The following is a 10,616-nucleotide window of genomic DNA, read 5'->3' as shown; positions in this document are numbered from 1 at the left end:
TGGATGGATGGATGGACAGACAGACAGACAGACAGACAGACAGACAGATAGATAGATAGATAGATAGATAGATAGATAGATAGATAGATAGATAGATAGACAGATAGATGGGGGAGATCCCTATTTAAAAATTAGAATTTAAGAAGTAAAAATAGAAAGACAACAATGGAGTAAATAAGGAGCAGTGGCGGTTCTAGACCAGTTTTACTGTGGGGGCCAAGCAGGGGCCAGTGTTTAATCAGAGGGGCCCATTAAAAAATGCAAACAATTTATTTTTAAAAGTGGACATATAAACAAAACTATCAAAATGTTAAATAGTAATTCTCAGCATTTTCATATATTTTCACATTTATTTGTTTATTTATTTTCATACATTATTTTATTTATATATTTTTCCTGTATTTATTTAATTTATTTAAGTAAATTAATATATAAATAATGAAACACATAGATGTGAAAATAAATTTAAATTATTATGATTATTCTCTATATATTTTGTTATTTGTTCTTATAATTCCACATTTATCTGTCCTTTATTTATTCATTTTTATTTACTTGTTTATTCTAATATTCATCAATCTTTGTATTTCCACAGTATTTTTTATTCCTCTCTATATTTCCACATTTGTATTTATTTATTCCATCTTTTATTTTTATATTATTTTATTCAGTACTCTATATATTCCATTTGTATATATTTATATTATTTTATGTATTTTTCCACATTTATTTCATTTGTCATTTACAGACATAATGTGTTTTTTATGGCACTCATTTGTCTCAATATTTAAAGATAATTTCATTTTGAAATTATTTTTTTTTTTTTATCTCTTACTTCAGTGAACTTTATTCATTCTATTTTGTAATTACACTGTGTATTTTTAGTTTTTCGGTTGTTCAGGTTTTCTGTTGTTTCTGTTAAGTACTTTGTAAACTTTTTGCTTTGAAAAGTGCTTTCTTAGTAAATATTATCATCATCATTATGATTGTTTATGTATGTACCTGGAAACTCTATTTAAGGACTGTACTTAACCCTATAAAGCCAAGTGTATCATATTTGATACATAAGTTTTTGAGACCTCTAAATCATCAGTGTGATATTTTTTTCCCTGAAAAACCTGATGAATACATGAATTGATGATTAAAAGAAAACTGAGCAACAAATTTCACAAAAATACCAGATGTAAAAAAGATGAGTTGCTGGTTCCACTGGTGGATCTGTCATTGCTGCGTGAAAACTTCATATCAGCAGATGTATGATGTTGTTTTATATGGAAAAAAAATATTTTGTATGTTTGAGGAAAATGTTAAAAGGAAAGTCAAAGTTTTATTTGGTTGAAAATATTAGGTTTTATGTGATTGTTAGTTCAAGAAAAGCAAATTGTGAGCAACAAATTGCACAAAAAGACCTGATATATCAAATATGATCCAAATTAAATTCATATATGAAAATTTATATTGAATTTAAAAAAAATGTTAGCCGGTTCAACAAACACTCCAGTTTTGAAAATTTAGAATTTTCTGGCAGTTATTTCACGGTTCAGGCTTTATAGGGTTAAGTATATCTACTTAGTTACTTCTTTACATACTGCTGAACTGTAGATTGGGTGGTTTAACATGCTGTAAAACACTTGCATCAACTCATGTCTACCACTAGATGGTGATAATGCAACATCAGTTCACCAGCAGAAACCCCAAACTTTCTTTTTTTCCCATTAATCAATCCATTAGTCACGTCACTGATTAGCATATTGATTAAACTGTGGAATAGGGCTGTGTGACTTGTACACGAAACCTGTAGCTGTATGGTCAGTAGTGGTATAGTGAATGAAGTAGTCGTAGAAATGATCAAGTTATCAGTAGAAGTTGCAGATATATGTCATTATGTACTTTCTTTTACACATTTGTGGGACTTTCCAGTTTTAATAAATGCACAGATTAAAGATTTATCATTAATTCGGCTTCTTTTTTATCCTCCCTTTTTACTTACCTCAAAATGTGTCCACACTGCAGTCTACACACCTGCATGCAAGTACAGAGCTACTTGCCAAAAGCCACTGAACTTTGGAAGAAAATGTACTTTCTGAGTCAGAACTTTTTGTTCTCTGTGTGGGTTTTTGGTGGAATATGGCACACAAAAAATGGACTTCTGAATGGAGAAGATATTTTCAATGTTCTTCTTGTACTGTGTGGGGCACTCATCTCGGTTATCCATCCTACCTGCTTCCAGTGTCCTTTTTTTTTTCTTAATGCGATCCTCAAGGGAAAGGGCTCATCAACACCCATAACCATCAGGTATACTCTGCTGGAGGGACAAACACAGTTCTTCCAAAATATTACACATTACGTCTTGTTAGTTTCCCATAGGTATTTAGATGTGTTAGGATTGTTGACTGTGAAGGCCACAGCATATGATACACATCATTTTTATTCTCATCAATCCATTGAGTGACCCCTCCCGCCCTGCATTTATGTTTTCCTCATTTATTCAGGCTTTTCTTGTAATTCATCACCTGTCTGTTCATATATTCCTTACTCTGCATCAAGTCAAAGTGTAGTTCTATATTATGCATACACAACATCAGCAGGTTAACAAGGACAATGATCCCTGACCCCATGAGCAGTAACCACATTCCTGCTTCAAAAATCACAAACTACAACATTAGTTGACCGCTTGTCAGAGATAGAAAGAGTCTTTGGATATTTTACTGGAGAAAATGTTGCACCACAGTGTAAAAATACTCAGCAAGTCTTGTTTTTAAAACATTACTTATATAAAAGAGAAAAAAAACCTTAATATAGTGTAATACATTTCAGAATCCTACATGTTATATAACTGGACTATAAATATTTATGCATTAATGTTTTCATCACTAAAACACTTGATTGGGTCTGAAAATCTCAAGCTGTGAACCTGAGGATTGATTTGAGATGCAGCTCAGCACTGTGTGTCAAAATACTTTGGTCAAAAACCTCTATTCTAATTAATTAATTAATTAATTAAACCTATTAAGGTGTATAAGGGTTCAGAACATTAACATATCTCTCTTTGAAGTCCATTTCCATGTTCAACTTTGTCTCATAAGTTGCTGCAAAAGCAGCAATTTTTTGGTTGATGGCATTTATTACACACATTTGGTGCTGAATTATGCAATTTTATTGATATTGAGAATGGAAAAAAGGTTGAAAACCCCTCCAGAATATATTACATCAATATACCAAGATCTTTGGAACAACACAGAAAAATCCATGCTGTGGTGACGGTAAGGATTTAGGGTTTCGGGGTAAAAGTTTAGGGTTAGTTTAAGTGGTGAGGGGTAAGGGATTAGGGTTAGGAGTTAGAGTTAGGGTTTAGGGTTAGGTTAAGCATTTGGTTTCAAAAACTTTGGTCATTTTGGAGATTTCTGTATTTTCAGCGATTGGATGATGAGCACTTCTGTTCTTCAAACTGAGAAACCCCCTAACTGTCATTTTCATGGGAAAGCTGCTCTGAATGCTCTAGGTCTCTAATTTGAGGTCGAGACTCAAGAAATGCCCTCACTGCAATGAACTGGCTACGACTGATGACTAACATCATCACACATGAAGAAAACTAGTCTGAATGAATCCACAAAAGTCTCGCCTTAATTCAAAGCCTGTTTAGGGACCCTAGTATGCACAAATATTCAAACACATTAGGCGGACATAGCAGATTTTAATGCATGAGAAAAACTATGTGGTTTTTGCCTTTAGTTGCATGTTATCAGCATAAAGCAGGCATGTATGGAAAGAGGAGAATTGTGGGAACCCAGAGAGCCCATCAAAGGTCACATGACCTCATATTAAAAATAGGCTAACTCATAAGTATATCCTTAAAATTGTGCCTGTTACAGCCTCCGGAAGAAAGAAAAACCGGCAAAGGTCTTTGTTGCCTCAACCTAACATAGCAGTTTTGTTTCACAACATTAATAACGGGTTTGAAAATAAGAAATTGTGTGACTGTTTCAAAATGTGAAATCAAAGAGTATTTTTTTAATTTCAGTGGGATCCTACTCTGGTTGGCTACATATATACTGTACTGTGTGCCCTTACTGACAAAAAACATACATACATATTAGAAGAGACAGTGGCATATTGTAATATCAGGTTTTTCCTCCAGTGTTTTTTATTTATAAACCAATAACCTTACCAACAAATGTAGATTTTTTTTTCTAGACTCGGGGCCATGCCCAGCTTCACTTTATTATATCCTCCACGTTGCACCTGAACATTGGCTTCCTCCGCCTGCGGAGCTTCCTGTGGCCAAAACGTGAGTGAATCCTTCCTCGGCTGGCTTCTTCACCATCATAGCTCTTCTGTGACAGGGGCCTCAGAGAGTCAGCGAGCTGACACATTTGTCCTCCCAGCTCTAGTCCCCTCTGACAAAGTATAAATCGGAGTCTAAACACACAAGCAGGAGGATGGATGACAGCCTGAGTCTCCAGGATCAATTTGCCACAAATTAGATACAGTAATGGTTCATTTCTCCACATAAATAGCTGCATCTACGGGGACTATTTTGGCAATCTGCTCGCTTTCACCCTGGAAATCTGTGCCTCTTCTCTTCACCATCCCTGGCTGCTTTCCTCTATTAATCTTATCAGAGCACACATAGACTCCCTTTCAGTTTGTCTACACACAAGTATTGTGTGTAGTTTATTAGATTCTGCTAATGAAGCAGCGCTTATTCTGTTCCACTGTGTGGAAACATTTTCCATTTTTTTCTCTTTCTGGACATCTTTGTTATTTACATAAATTTGTCAGTGGTAATCAAAGTAAAATCAAAAATTAGGTCTCAACAGAGACAAACAAGCCATATCAGTCTAGACGGACAAAGGATCTTGATGGGTTGCCATCCATAACGTTCACTGTAAGAGCCGACCCTAAGCTTTGGGGCTTACACCTGTCTGCAATTTAAAAATATTAAATCTTTGGAGGCCCATGTCCAATTTATAAAAGAGGAAATACAGGACCTTTAGATCTACAAGCCAAATACCAACTACACAATCATCCGGACAGAGATATGCTAGCTAACATTATGCTAACTGATGATAGTAAAACACTGACTACTTATTAATAATTCATTTACTGATATCTAGCAATATGAAACTCATAATGCCAACCTTGTGTCTGACTGTAAACTATATATTTCACATTTGTTTTTGTTTTTTATCTTATTCTCCGTGGAGTGTTTTATGTAAGTTCAGCAGTTCTTTTGACACCTATAGTAAACAACCAGTGTATGGCACTCATACTTATGGTGAATCACTGTAGTGTCGAGTCGGCTTTTAGTGAGGACTAAGATCAATGAAAATGTATTCAACTTTAGCCTCATTTATGTTCCCTTTTTGTGAGAAAATAGATACATCAACTTCAAGCAGTTTAACCGTCAGTGCCCACATGTTTTCATCTTCCATCTTTCTCTTCAGAGAGTTCCTCCAATTGTAGATTATCTCTTCATGTCCTTGGGTCTTTTCCCACTTGAACTTGCTTGCACTGTTTAGAGGATGTCCATCAGTTTTCAGAAAAAAACGTATATAATTAGGGCAAAATCAAAGCAGGGTTACAGACATGTTACATATATAATGTTGAGTAGAAATGAGCTAGCACGCCACAATGTCAACTGAACGAATTCCACAACCAGCTCCGCTTTGCATCCCCCTGTAACTCCTCTCTGCTGCGCTGTTGATCTCTGCGCACTCTGCTGAGCAAGAAATCTGGAGCCACAAAATCCAGGTCCCATCCATTCCAACATCAGTTTGTGGGTGTTAATTTTAGTTTGGAAAATTCATTATGTATTTTTGAGGACCTTCAGGGTTTATTTTCTGGCTACCTGTAATGTGAAGTGAAAAATGTTAAACAGTATAATTGCTACACTTATTAAATTATGTAAATCTTGCACAAGGTGAAATATTGAAAGACTGAACGCTAATAAGTTTTATAATTTTTTTAATTTAATGATAATTAATATCAACATTGACATTGGTTATTTGTGTATTGATTGTAAGATTGTGTTTGTATCTCTGCTGTGCCAAGAATCCACAGTCTTCTTCTTTCATGTAATATTTTGTTGACACTGCATCTTTGCAGTTTTCAAAACCCCCAAAAAGGTTAAATACAGAAAGAAATTACTTTCCTGATCAGTATTATGGTTGGTTGTTGACATTAACGCCATTCATAAGTCAGAAACTAGTAATTATATTAACTCTGATCTGAAGATAAGCACAGCCTCACAGAGCTGTGAACATAGCTAGAGATGATTAAAGAAAACACATTTCTCCAGCAGAGTTCATAGTCTGTCAGACTCATCTGTTGCCCACTGCCACTGGTGAAATATTGGCCCACAGAAGTGTCTGTTAGCTGTCTTTAACTCCATATCCTGCATTCCCCCGACAGCGGATGTGTATGAAGGAATGGTTCCTGACACTGTAATTAGACCGTCAAGGAAGTGTAGTGTAAACAGCTCCTCCAGCAATAACCATCATCACTTCCTGTTCTGTAACACAAGGACGTGGTGTTACTTTTAAGACCTGGAACTAATGTGAGGCAGTGTGCTTCAGGGTGGAGAGGTGAGACAGGCAGATTCCTTCAAACTCAATTAAATACCCTACAGAGTATAGTCCTCTACCATGTGTCATTCAATGGAAAAGGTCATAAGGTCAGAAACATATACTTTCTTCCTTTTACATATGAACTCAACATTTCTTGCCAGTTCAGCCATTAAAAACGTTAATAAAGAATATGGGTCAAAGCTCAACAGAAAGAAGAAAAGTGCTTTTGGTTTGTGGCCTTCATCAGGGACCATCCAGCCATAAGCCGAGATGCGTTTGTCTTCCAATAAAGTTGTTCTATATACAAGTGATGCAAGAGTTTTGACCTCTTTAGACTTCTCCAAGCACGTAGGAAGAAGATGAAGTTTACTGTCACTTTTCAAAACCCCATTAACCCTCTGAAATCTTGGGCTATTATGTCCTTTAAAAAACCTGTTAAAAAATATTTACCATGCCATGTTGGTTTTTTCAGCGTTACCTCAACTATATGTCCTGATAATTAATTTTTAACTTTGACTTGCTTGATAAAAATATTGAACCCAAAAGAAACAAAGGAAAACATAAAATCTGATCTTAAAAATTGAATGTCAATAAACAGAATTTTAAATGTTGCAAATATGAATACAGGTTGCAAATATTACATATAACAGGTAAAATGAGGGAAATCTCTACTTCTATATTTTTTATACTAAATATATTTGACATTATCTCCGGTTTTACTTGGCTGAATATAATCCTAAAAAAACCTGCCATGGAGTTTCAAGCTAGAACTTTAGAGGGAAGCTGACAGCAAGCCTCCATGTTGCTTCATTTTTATGTCTTCACATCATGAAGAAGTCATGTGAAGTGGTTTCATGGACTCCAGAGGGTTAAAGTCGAATACAATTAATTGCTATTAAATTGAGTAAAGTAATAAAAGGCTACATTAATGCCTAATTTATTCTCACTTTAAAAGCCTAACCCAACTTTTTTTTAACAACAAGTATACGTCCCAAATTACTTATTATGACTAATTTTCTGATAATTGGTCAAAGTAATTTTGGAAGTGACGACAGTCTGCCAGGTGACGTCTGCAGCGGGGAGAACGGATTAAATGCAAAGCTTTGCAGCTGTGCTCTCTTTCAAAATACCAGAGATGGACCAGAGGCAACAAAGTGACGTGAGGGTGTAAGACAGGAAACAAAGTGATAGACAATGTCACACAGTGACTAAGCCCTTGCCCAGAGAGACAGGTGCATGACTTGCCATTAATAATGATAACATCAGCAAGGATTTTTTAAGGTGTACTGACATGCCTTGGAATATTATTCGAAGATAATGCAGACCTTTAGGAAAAGTAAGTTTAGAAAGTCAGAAAGAGTGACATTTTTTGTGTTCTTCTATGTCCGGGAGACACTGCAGGACACTGCAACAGGGCTGTGTGCAACTGCACTAATGTTAGAACTTTATTTTTCAGAGCTTTTTATATGTTGAATGTAGCTTTTAACTTTGACTGGATAGGATGGATTGTATTTAATTCAAAACAAGACTTCTAGTACAAATTCCTAGACTAGCAAAACCATAGACTGTATAAAGAATGGGCGACTCATCTCCACTTCTTCCCACTGTACAACAACCTGCCTAAATATCCCAGATATATACATATCTTGTGCTTGTGACATCACACTGAGCCAAATGGCAGAAATGACAAGGAGTGGAGCCTGAGTTATCGAGATCCCGCCCAAACACTCGCCAGACAAATCATGAGTCAATAACAGCCTTCAATCATAATGGCACAGCCCCGTTTTTTGACAAATACCTAAATGAAACCAATCCTATCAGAAAAATGAACACTTTAACATCAGTGAAGTAAGAACAACATAAAATGACAGAAACCATTTTTGGGTAAAAAATGTATTTGACCTCTACTGTGAGGAGTGAATTCACAACAGGATTGTGTGTCTTTTGTGATCCCCAAACATGCGCTAATAAGGCAAAACAAACAGTGTAATTCTCAAAGCAACTGCAAAGGGTGAATTGTACCTCTAACTGTGCTGCCGAGAATATAGCATCTCTGTGCTCAGGTTCTATTTGCACATATTTGAACAAGGTAATATGGATACATTTGGTGCAAAATCTGCCCCTTTCTATGCAGAGCCTCATTGCAAAAAAAGTGCAATTCACAAACACCAGCGCTAACAGCCACACGCAGTTAGAGTGAAATTATTAAAGTCTTTAAAGAGCTGGTGGTAAATGAAGCGCATTTATTAGGACTAATAAAGGTCGCTGCAAACTCCTTTATTTTTGGATTCAGTGGCAGGGCGCTCCTCTCAGCTCCCCTACTTGGTACTTTAGAAAATAAAAAAAAAATCATGTAATGACAAATTAGATCAATAAACGAACAGATGGTTCAGTCTGACTCTTATGATGTCCAAAGCTGATGCGCTCACATAAGTTCACTGTGTGAAGGTGGACTGTGTGTGTGTTATCTTTTGGATGTGTAGCAGAACACAGAACCTTAAATCACATTTGTTATAAGCAATGTTTCTCTCTAATCTCTGAAGACACACTTATCTTTGCGGTTAATGAGCTGAGTCTGATTCTGGGGCTTCACCCAGATATGTATATATTATTGCCTGTTAAGCGTCTTAGGGTGTCTTGAAAAGCACTATACAAATTAAATGTATTATTATTTTTATTATTATTAACCTCTAGCGCATTTATACTCTGCCACTTGGATAATTGACATCATGTGTAAAAAACGAGGCAAATTGTGTGCACTGTGCATAATATCTTATATCATCTATTTTGTGAATAGGACCTCATGTCAGGCAGATAGTAAGTTATAATGCTGTCAGCGGCCACAATCCATTGTTTGTGATTTCGCCCCAGAGTTTTTAGTTTTGCACCTGTCCCATCCACTAACATGGAGGGGTGGGATTTATGACCTATACTGCAGGCCACCACCTGTTGCTGATAGAGATGTTTTGGCCTCACTAGTGGGGAGCTGCCATGTCGTCCATCTTTATATACAGTCTGTAGGCAAAACACACCTTTATTCTGTTTGAATCGAGAATAGGGATCTTGGAAGGCATATTTAATTTTGGCTGTTTTCAGTCTCTGCATACCAAGCCTTTTCAAACATGAGTATACGTAGAAATAACAGACTTTTAGTACGCACAAAAAAAAAAATCCTTACCAAAATGTGTGTCCAGAAGTCACATCCACTTTGGTCCAAACAATATTGTACAATCATCACTGACACCAGAATAAATCCTAATTAGCTTTTGGTTCTCCTAACTTTTCATCCAGCACCAATAGCAGGTCATAGCTTCAATTATCCAATCTCCATGTATAGAATGGATTGGCAGAAGCATTGGTACAGACCAAATGTAAACAGGCTAAACTAAGATGCTAAACCTTCCCTGTATAACATTAGTGTGATAATAACAAAAATATTTAACATATTCATATGAACTCAAGGACACACACATTGTATTTAGGTAAGTAATGTAAATATAGACATTGTTTGTTTTCAAGAAAACTTCACCTTTGAATACTTGCAATGGTTTTTAGGCACTTCTCTATTATCAAGCATGAAATATGATGTCAGAGCTCTCAGGAAAAAAATGGACTTTCCCAGTCAGAATTATGTCTTGGCTGTGAACATTAACACCATTTACATGTCAAAAACTAGTAATTATATTAACTCTGATCTGAGGATAAGCACAGCCTCACAGAGCTGCAAACATGACTGGAGATCATTAAAGAAAACACATTTCTCCAGCAGAGTTCATAGTCTGTCAGACTCATCTGTTGCCCACTGCCACTGGTGAAATATTGGCCTACAGAAGTGTCTGTTAGCTGTCTTTAACTCCATATCCTGCATCCCCTGGACAGTGGATATGTATGAAGGAACATTTCCTGACACTGTAATTAGACTGTCAAGGAAATGGTGTTAACCTATGTGAAAAAACTGTGCTCGTCCAGCAGTAACCATCACCACTTCCTGTTCTGTAACACAAGGGCGCAGTGTGACTTTTCAGACCTAATGTGAAGGCAGTCTGC

Source organism: Centropristis striata, chromosome 10 (genome assembly GCF_030273125.1).
Source record: "Centropristis striata isolate RG_2023a ecotype Rhode Island chromosome 10, C.striata_1.0, whole genome shotgun sequence".
Taxonomy (NCBI): domain Eukaryota; kingdom Metazoa; phylum Chordata; class Actinopteri; order Perciformes; family Serranidae; genus Centropristis; species Centropristis striata.
Note: the sequence above shows the minus strand (reverse complement) of the source record.